The sequence below is a fragment of the Lygodium microphyllum genome, chromosome 8 (assembly GCF_053477565.2).
Source record: "Lygodium microphyllum isolate KBCC chromosome 8, Lygodium_microphyllum_v1.1.10, whole genome shotgun sequence".
NCBI classification, from domain to species: Eukaryota; Viridiplantae; Streptophyta; class Polypodiopsida; order Schizaeales; family Lygodiaceae; genus Lygodium; species Lygodium microphyllum.
The window spans coordinates 86,799,327-86,809,884 of NC_141142.1; the positions used below are offsets into that span (position 1 = coordinate 86,799,327).

The window sequence follows — 10,558 nt, forward strand, 5'->3', positions numbered from 1 at the left end:
TTGTGCTCTCACTTGGAGTGTTCTTCCGTGGCATGAGAATTTATCAAGGGAAGAGCTTCTAGCTCTTTGGATTCGTCAACTAGAGAGAAGGACAGAAGATGTGCAGCTAGCAGTTGATCGTTTGAAGGCAGCCCGTCTCAGAAACAAGGACAGGTTTGATTTAAGGCATCGCTTGAGGCCTAGAGCCATAAAAGAAGGAGATTGGGTTCTAGTCTATGACAGTAGTCTAGAAAATCAGCATAGTAGTATGAGAAAAATGGTTCAAAGATGGTTTGGACCGTATGAAGTGAAGCAAGTTTTTGACAATGGTACCTATGAGCTGGCTGAATTAGATGGAACAGTATTGAGGGTGCCTATCGCTGGAAAACGAGTCAAGATTTTCAAGAGAAGAGAATATGAAGAATATGCACTTGAAGCATTGACAGAAGAAGAGCAGGTAGAAGAAAGTCAAGCAGAAGAAACAGAGAACATAGATGATGAAGCTGATGGAGAAACAGGTCTACTAGAAATAGATGATGGACTTGACCTGTTTGTGGACTTGAATGATCCTAGATAGTTGGCACATCCGGAGGATGCGCAGGTTTAGAGGGGGTGGATGTCGTGTTGCTACGCATCCGAGTTGTATACACCTCCATTTCTTTTGTTGTGCATTTGTGTTATTTTCTGCGTGTGATTCATTGTGTGTGTGATGCATTTCGATAATCCACATCCAATGTATATATTCCCTTAGTGCATGTGTTCGATTTTGTTTGGATGCATGATGTGTGTGTGTTAGAAAAAGATGAAAAACTGATGCCAAAGGATAATGATCTCTAAGAAAAGTGCAGGGAATTATGGAATCAAAGAGAAGGTTTATCCCAAAGGAATCCATTTGATGATTCCTTGGGTCGACAGACCGATTATCTTTGATGTCAGAGACCTTGGGTACCAATTACAATGAAAGAGTTTTACCGTCCATAATTTATGAGACCTTGAAGGCAGCTGTAGCACAGTATAATGCAACCAGCTCATAACACAGCGTGAGGCTGTTAGCAGAGAGATAAGAAAAATTCTTACCCAGCGGGCTGCAAATTTCAATATTGCACTTGATGATGTTTCAATTATTAACCTTACTTTTGGTAAAGAGTTTACAGCTGCTATTGAAGCAAAACAGGTGGCTGCTCAGAAAGCTGAGAGAGCTAAATTCAGAGTGGAGAAAGCGGAACAAGATAAAAGAAGGGCCATTGTTCGAGCAAAAGGGAAGGCGAAAAGTGCTCAACTTATTGGGGAAAGCTATATTCAACAATCCTGCTTTTCATTACACGGAGAAAAAGATGGAGGCTAGCAGAAAAAAATAGCGGGCAATATATCCAATTCAAAGAAAAACAGAGTCTTGGAGAGGTATATCGGCCTAAGGACTTTTATGGTGGACATTGTGGACGTCTGTGACCAGAACAGGCCGCCAGGGAACAGAAGGAACGAGGGAGCTGTAGATGGCGCTTTCTGGTGGACACTATACAGTGAAAAATGAAATTGTGGACCTTGGCCTTGATCGAGATTTCTTGGACTGAAACGTTTTTCTGATGATTATGGCAAAAAGTCCAAGCTTGGATTCTCAATTTATCCTTTACCTCAGGACAAAAGTCCCGACCTGATGAGCAGCGGCGGATCTTCATCCAGACCATGTGAGAGATCCTCTCTCTCACAAAGAACTAGCTCGGACAGATCGGGACGGTGGACTAACATGGAAAACTACCTCTAAGAAGAGTGAATGCAAAAGCTGAAGAGGAAGATCTGAAGAAGAACATGGCCGCAAAAAACTGGAGGCATGGACAGTAAAGACAAAGACAAAGGAGCAGTATAAACTCCGTCATCTGATACAAGACATGACTGAACCATCATTCTTTGCTACCCTCCATCACCAAGCGACGACCACTATTCTCAATAGTATGGAGTGGGGAAAGCAGCATCAGTAGCTGAAGACGAAGCTTGGAGGAGACACGGAGGGATCTTCATCGATAATTGGTGGAGGTTGAATCAACTGTGGAACATTGAGTCCAGAAAAGCATCGAGGACAAGGAAGGAAATGCCACTCAGAAGATGCCCCAGCAATTCGAGTTTTGCAGAGTCTGCAGGTTGAACCATGATCAAGGGAAAGGCCACAAGTATTCTAACAAGCACAAGCAGCGTCTTGCTCCTCTTCTAGCCAAAGCGCAACAGAGAGTCAAGGACGTAAGCTTCTTTTTGAAGCATTCTGCATACTTGCGACAAGAAGATAGGCAGCGCAATAAGTACTGGTGTGTCTTCTGCTGCGAGGACATATTCAAACTGGTCAGTGTGTACGCATGCTCAAATGCAATCAGGCACCTTGCAAGCGCAACACATCTAGACAAAATCAAGAAATTCTGGTTTGAAAACAGAACAGATGTTGACAAAAGGCACTTGAATGTCTTTCGTGGTTGCCTTTGACTACTCAATGCTTTGATAATCTTCGAAACCTCCCTTCTCAGGTAGTATACATCAGCAGTGATACATCGATGGCTTCACAAGGAATGAGAATGCTGTTTAGACTATGAGGCATTCATTAGTGCAGCCAATGAGGATTTAAAGACAGAATTTGTTCAGGTATCCTTACAGAAGTCATAAAGGTACTGACAGGAAGAGTGCTGAAAGTGGGTGTGAAACAAATGTGCCTTATGATAGCCAGTTAGACAAACATAGCATTTTCTGGTTTGTTGAAATGTTCAAAGTTCAAAACTGGCCATACTACTAGCATAGTGAACAGGAATACCCAACAGATTTTAACAATTCTATGTGCCAAAGGCAAAACTGATCTCAAACACCTAGATGTAAAGTTGGATAAGAGATACTTCAGATTTTTCTGAACATGAACCTCATGTAACTCTCTTGACAAGGAATATAGTGAACTTTGGCATCAAAAATTTGATTTCTTCTTGTTAGGCTCTTCACTTGTTGCAACTTGAACTCCGTGTTCTGCAGCCCTTACACGAAATCTACGACACCGGCTCCTTCTGCTCCAAAACCATCCGCTCCATCGGTGCCTTCCTCTCTTGATGACATAATCAAAGGCATAACGGATTTGACACTAGAGTCTGTTAAAGCAGAATTGGTGGGAAAATTGAAAGAGCAGTTTGCTTCGACTGCGCCTACTATTCCTTCTAGTGCTCCTACTGCACCTAGGAGTGCTCCTAGTGCACCTAGGAGAGATCGAAGATGTATTTGGTGTGATAATACGGACCATCAGCATTGCAGGGATTGTGATTTTTTCCAGAATGCAAGGAGGAAGAATTTGGTAGTTTGGGGACAAGATGGTAAGATCTGGTTGACTGAAATAGGAGCTTCGCTTGCTACCAATTTTGGGAAAGGCAAAATGAAGAAATTAGTGGACGACATGGCTGCGTGTACTTCTTATGTGGCAGCTAGAGGAGATGCTTTTGCATATGGAGTCCAGATTGAGAAAGGATCAGAGAATCAGTCAGCATTATGGACTTATGCTATGGAGACGGCAAACAAGGGAAAAATTCAGCAGACTGTTTTGACTAATGCAGGTTCTAGCATCAGATTTGAGACAGGTTGGGATTCGCCTGTTGACAGGTACACTATTTATGCCTACTTGGCTAAGTCTCAGGGAGCACATATACTTGTTGAGGAGAAGCGTAAGAGGGATGAAGAAAATCCAAATGCAGCTAAAAGACTAGAGGGGGTGAGTTTGTTACTCCACCTACTGCAAGACCGTCTTTGAGACCAGGGCCAGAACGACAGATGGAAGATGCTCAAAAGAAAGAAAAGAGGCAAGAGCCTAGAGAGAGGAAGCAGCCACGGTTTAGATTGATGTCTGATATTGAGACATCTACGGACATGAAGAAAGTCTTTAATGACAAGATACTTGGCAGTGAGGTGACTTTTACTATTTCTGAGGTTTTGGGCATCTCAAAAAGAGAGTTTCAAGATCAGTTCCAAGAAGTCCTGAAGAGGAAAAGACATGCATTGCCTACTACTGATATATAGGGAGTTTTGATTGGGGAGTTGGATGAGGATGAGGATGAGGTTATGGTTGAGAATGCTTCTATTTTTCCACAGATAGAGAAGAGGGTTCAGCCTATGCATTATGCTGAAACTGATGAGCCTGTCTTGATACCGCGTAGTCACTTTTCGCGGAGTCATTGGGCTAGGGCAACTACATAAACAATGGTAAAAATTGGAGAGAAACAGGTGCCGTATGTTGCTTTGGTGGATCATGGTTCAGAGATTAATCTCATAGTTCGTGGAGTTTATGAAAGTAATAGATGGCCTATGGATATAGAGCATGGGTGGCGTATGAGAGCTGCCAACAACACTGCAGATGATTTGTATGCTACCTGTCCTAGTGTCAGGGTTTCTATTGGAGATGTAGAGGAGGATTTCCATTTCTTTGTGCAGGATTCATGCTCTTATCCCATAATTCTTGGACAGCCATTCATCACAGAGATGTGCATGGAAACAAAAGTAATGGATGATGGATCTGCTTATGCACGGATTCGTAGTAAAGATGGTATGAGAGCAGTTCAGTTTATGACTCTGTGTGTGAACCATGTTAGAAATAGGGATACTCTTAGAGATGCACCTTTGCCCACTGTGAGGGATTTGGGTTTTCATTAGGTACCACTATTTCGCGAGACGATGATGGTACAAAGCAGAGGAGATTGGAGTTCTCGCCTCCTGGCAGCAGTGTTTTCTCCTCTAGTTTTGTTGGAATTTAGCAAACAATTCGATGAGTTATCAGAAGACTTCTAAGTTGCCTAGAGCTGCCAGGCAATATATATGCAGGAAGGAGAAAAATGTGAAAAATGCAGGTATTTTAGAGGATGATGAGCATATATACGGGATGTATGATAGTATGGTTTGTGCAGATATTGACAGAGATGGAAAATATGCTAAAAATTGATATGCAGAGTTGTCACAGTAATGTATTAGTGCAATCCCTGGACATGTTTTATGAAATTGCATATTTTGTGTCACAAATAGAGTTAGAGGCTGAGGTGACTCAGCAAAAAGTGTTGAGTGCTGAAGAAATTCAGCAAACAGAGTTTCTGGCTGATTATGATTAGCTTATAGAGACACAGAGGGCTGAAAACTTTCAGCCAACAGAGTATACTGCTGAAATATTTCAGCATCCAGAGTTTAGGGATGTTCCTATGCAGTCCATAGAGCAGAGGGCTGAGGATACACTAGAGTGCAGAATCGCTGATTTACAACAAGATTTGAGTAATGCAGAGGATCATAATGAAGCCAGGGTTGACACAAAATACAAGACTGTGGATAAGAAGGTGAAGCCGATAGCTGTACCGCTTCCACCTGACAGTGATCAGCAAATAGAGAGGGCTGCCAAACAGCCAATTTTGAGGAATCCAGAGCATATAGGCCATAAATTTTCAGTAGAGACTCTTGCTGAATTAAAAATTGGAAATGGTGATTTCTTGCTACCCATAGAGAAGCAATGCTTTCAAGAGATGCTTGAGTGACATGGAAAGGGGTTTGCTTTTTTCCCGCATGAGATTGGATGTGTGAATTCGGATATTGTTGCTCCTATGGTGATCTTTACTATTCCTCATATTCCATGGAACCTCCAACCTATTCCAGTGCCTAAGGCACACCTGCCAAAGCTAATTGACTTGTTGAATGAGAAAATCAAGATGGGAATCCTAGAGCCGTCATCTACACCATACTCAAATAGGTGGTTTACGGTTCCAAAGAAGAATGGTACTCTTCAATTTATACAGGACATGCAGCCAGTAAACAGAGTTACTATCAGGAATGTTGGTATAGGTCCAGTTGTGGATGAGTTTGCAGAAGCATTTGCTGGACGTGCCATCTATTCTTTAGGTGATTTGTATTCGGGATATGATCAATTTCAGCTGGCTTTGGAAAGCAGGGACATAACCACTATGAGGACTCCTATTGGGCTTGTCAGGATGTGTACCTTGCCTCAAGGTGCCACTAATTCTGTTGTGCATATGATGAATGCCATGCATAAGGTCCTTCGTGATTACATACCTCATCTTACTATGCCTTTCTTGGATGATGTGCCCAGTAAGGGGTGTGCAGAAGAAGAGAAGAATGAGAGTCTAAATGAGCAGGGATGCGGATACTTTGTGGCTGATCATATTTTAGCTTGTGAGAAGATTTTGGCCAGGTTAGAAGAAGTGAACTTGATACTATCAGGGCAAAAATCTATTTTTGGAGTAAATGAGGTTGTCATTGTTGGACATATGTGTGGGTATTATGGCAGGAAACCCTCACCTGAGAAGGTGGATGCTATAGGCAAGATTATTGTTCTACCACTTCAGAGGTACGGAGATTCGTTGGAGCTTGTGTGTTTTACATGATTCCGATACCCCATTTTGCAGACATAGCAGATTGTTTATATGAGCTGTTTCGAAAGGGGCTGAAAGTTTTTTGGGATGAGAGCCACACTAGAGCCATGCAGAAATTGAGGAAGTTATTGCAGATTCTTTGGAAGATGGTGAAAATATGGTTTGGGTTGTACATAGTCAGACGTGTCTTTGACAATGCAACATATGAACTGACAGAATTGGATGGGACAGTGCTTAGAGTGATTATTGCAGGAAAAAGAATCAAGATTTTCAAGAAAAGAGATGATGATGATTATGCATTGGAAGAATCTACAAGAGAAGAGCAACGAGAAGAAACTCCAATAGAAGAAACAGATGATATGACAGATAATCTTACTGATATACTGGAAATACACAATGAAGAGATTGATCTATTCGTGGATCTTGATGATAATGATCATGGGTAGTTGGCCCATCCGAAGGATGTGCAGGATCAGAGGGGGTGGATGTCGTACTGCTGCGCATCCGAGGTGTGAAATCCACCAAAAAGTTGTGTGTGTGACATTTGTTACTTTGTACATATTTAGTTGTTGTGTTTGCATTTTTGTTCTGCGTGGGTAGTATAGTGAAGAGGGGTTTGGTGCAAGAGGAGCTTATCTGTAATGCTCTTGGTGACATGTACGCTAAATGTGGCTTCTTGGCAGAAGCACATTACATGTTTGAAAGGTTGCCACTGCGGAATTCTATTTCATGGAATGCATTGATTACAGGGTATGCAGAACATGGGCTTTGTGAGGAAGTACTAAACTGTTTCAAAGAGATGCAGATCGAAGGTATGCTTGTAGATGCTATTACACTTGTTCTTTGTATAAAGGCTTGTGGTGATAGAGTATCTTTGGAATTAGGCTGAGAAATAAACACTGAAATAGTGAAAATTGGGTGGAAAGATGTCTTCATCCAGGCAGCAAACTGGTGAACATGAATGCCAAATGTGGGAGCTTGCTTGATGTTCAGCACACACGTTTGACTGTCTGCCACAACGCAATTAGTATTCTTGGAGTTCCCTTATCCTTGGCTATGTTGACATGGGGAATTTATCACATGCTTTCCAAGTCTTTCAAAAAATGCAAGATGACTGTGTTCAACCAAACAGTTACACATTCGTTGCCCTGTTCAAGGCTTGTGCACAGCAGAAAGATGTGGACATGGGCTGAGCATTATATGGTGAAATAGTTCGAAAGGGTTTGGAAATGGACCTCTTCATTAGTAGCACAGTGGTTGATCTATATGCAAAATGTGGCTTGCTCATGGATGCACAACAAGTGTTTGATAATCTCCTAGTCCGTGAAGTAGTTTTGTGGAATGCATTGTTTCTAGGGTATGCTGAGCATGGGCTTGCAGAAGAAGCACTTATGGGTATGATGAGTGCATTGGTAGAGATTGGTGAATCTTCAGAGGAGGGAAAAAGTTGGTCGGCATGCTCTTGTGTATGAGATGAACACTGCCAATGAAACTTGGGAGTGGGTCAACCTGAAGGAGTTGTCACCATGTGATCTGAAAGTAGTTGGAGGCCCTCCTGTGTCTATGGTTGGAAAGGGTCCATCAACATTGGCAAATTTTGCAGGAGGTGGGTGAAAAATTGTGGTAAGAGGAACGAAAAGGGATGTGGAAGAAGTGGTCTAATTTCTCTAGGTGGAAGACATAGAAATGCAAATAAAGGGCCTACCAGTTCATTCGATAAGTCTGCTGCAACTGGCCCTTACTTTGGCCCGGGGGGGGGGGGGGGGGGGGAAGGCCGCTTTTCTGATGGCTATTGTGGGAGGAGCCTGAAGAGAAAAAAGTAGAGAATCGGTTGTGGCTTTTCCCTTCGATCGGTCAGGGATTCTGGGACCCGATGTGCAAAATTCAGGCAACCCAAGAATGGCAACAGAAGAGAAGGCGGAAGCAGAGTAAATCCTATAAGTGAAGCATGCTGAGGCCGAGGCTAAAGCAAAATTTCTTTCTGGTCAAGGGATTGCAAGGCAGTGAGCTTTCAGGAATCCGTCGAGCTCTTCTTTGTGAACTTCTCCATCGACTAAGGATCAATGGCCCAATGCCTATCTGGATTGATGCTAAATTAGGAGCCACGAATCTTCTGTAGAACTCTGGAGCTACTTGCAAACATATAGAAAAATCGATGTCAGTTGTTACAGAATGGGAATGCTATCCTACCTGAGTTTTGACGTGTTAGGAATGCTTATAAACCTTATAAGCTGAAGCTACATTCAACCAGAGAATGAGAAGCGCTTGGAAGAAGAGCAGAATATTCATAAAAAGGAGATTGAGAGTTTGAAACAACGACTTCAGATGTTAACACAAGACTTAAAACAAACAGAAACCCAGAAGGCCCTGGATAGAGAGCTTGAGGTTATGCAGAAGAAAAAGAATTTTATAGCAGATATGGCAAAAGCTGAAGCATACATTAACAGGGCACAGGAAGGCTATCTTTAGTGTGACTAATAGATGTCTACAAATAGCAATAGATTAGAAGAGGAATCAAGTGTGGCTCTAAACAGTGTTGGAAGAAAATATGTATTCCATGGCTGAAAAACAGTGAGCAAACAACCTACAGAGTGTTCCTCTCTGAAATAGCAAGAGTCTAGTCTTCAAAGCATACAGATTATCTTGGTGCTTCTTATACAGTACTAATCAACGGACAACTTGTAGATTATCTCTTTCTAAAAAAAGCAAGAAGGGGCGTGAAGGACTTTGGTTTTTGAATAGCCAGTTTATAAATCAGATTTGTTTCCTTTATGAAGCTAAAGTTATTGATGTTGAACAGGGTTGTAATTAAATGTGATCTCGCTTGATTGATCTTCTATCCTGAAATTAGGCAAGGGCCTCTGTGGTCGCGACTTTGCTTTCTAAAACCCTTCCACAACACCAAGGACATTGGCAATGCGATGGGCCTCATCTCCGGAAGCCTTTGCAAGATCCTCCCTACATGGGGATTGCTTATGACAGTCTTGGTTGTAAGCAGTGGTGTTGTGTGGGATCTAGAACATCTAGCCCTGTTTGTAGTTCAACTTTCTATCAAGAAACTTATTTTTTGTTTCGATGGAACCTGTGCTGACACTAACATCACTGGAGCCCTCATTATGATCAATTTAGTTGATCGTTTATCCATCCTCGTTCATTATTCCATTGATGAGCGTCTATATTCTAGTTGATGATACATTGTTTTGTTTATATTATTTCCAGCTGATGAGGGTCTATATTCCAGCTGATGACACATTATTTCGTTTATATTCTTTCTAGCTGATGAGGGTCTATCTTCCAGCTGATGACACATTATTTCGTTTATATTCTGTTCATGGGGCCCCACATGTGTTATGTTGTCTATAGAGTGGCGTCGTGAACTGTCTCTATAGACCTTGTGTTGTTCTAATGTCACTGTCACGTTTTTCTTTAAGTTTTGATGTGACAGATATACTGCTTACATCCCAAGTTCAGTTGAAGGAATTTCTTGGAGATTTTATCCTTTGCAGTGGAGATTTTATCTTTTGCAATGATGTCACTTATCCTTATTTTACATGTTGTATATTTAGGAGTGATAAAGCTCTTTTGATGCCTCTGAATAGGCTGTTGTAATTTAGGAGTGATGTAGCTCCTGAGTGATGTAGCTCCTTCTCCGTTGATGTTGTAATTCACGAGTGATGTAGCTCCTCTGATGCCTATGAATAAGCTCTTGTAAGTTCAACTTTGTAATTTTATATTTTGAATATTAATATAACGGTAGGCCTATATAGAGCTATGGGTTTTTCCCTTGAGCCCCCAAGGGTTTTTTCATCCATAGTAAGGGACCTTTATTTGAGCGGGGGTGTTAGAGCTATATAGTCTGTCTATATATAGCGCCCCAGGTCCCCTCTATATTTTCCTATCATGTGTGCTCAGTTGACACACTTTTGGGGTTCCACTTTCGGTGTCTCGTGTCTCTCTTCTCCTCTCTCTTCCTCCGTTCCTTGTCTCCCTCGCACACTGTTCAACACAAGGAACTGTTAAGCGGCAGTGGGGTGAGCCTCATTGAGGCTATGCAAGTTAACTGAAGCTTCTAGCCTACATGCCATAACAAGAGGCCAAAAACATAGAGAAGGTGACAAAGATAATGTAAAACCTGTCTATGGAAACCCTAGGCAGGGTGATAAAGGAACGCAAGTTCTAAATCATGACGAGGAAGGGGGACCTTT

At 42.0% G+C, this 10,558-nt stretch overlaps 1 pseudogene; it reads left to right on the top strand.

The window, feature by feature from the left end:
* The first annotated feature begins 805 nt into the window (after nt 1-805).
* LOC148032549 (prohibitin-1, mitochondrial pseudogene) lies at nt 806-1,510 on the top strand (annotated as a pseudogene).
* Nucleotides 1,511-10,558: the final 9,048 nt, after the last annotated feature.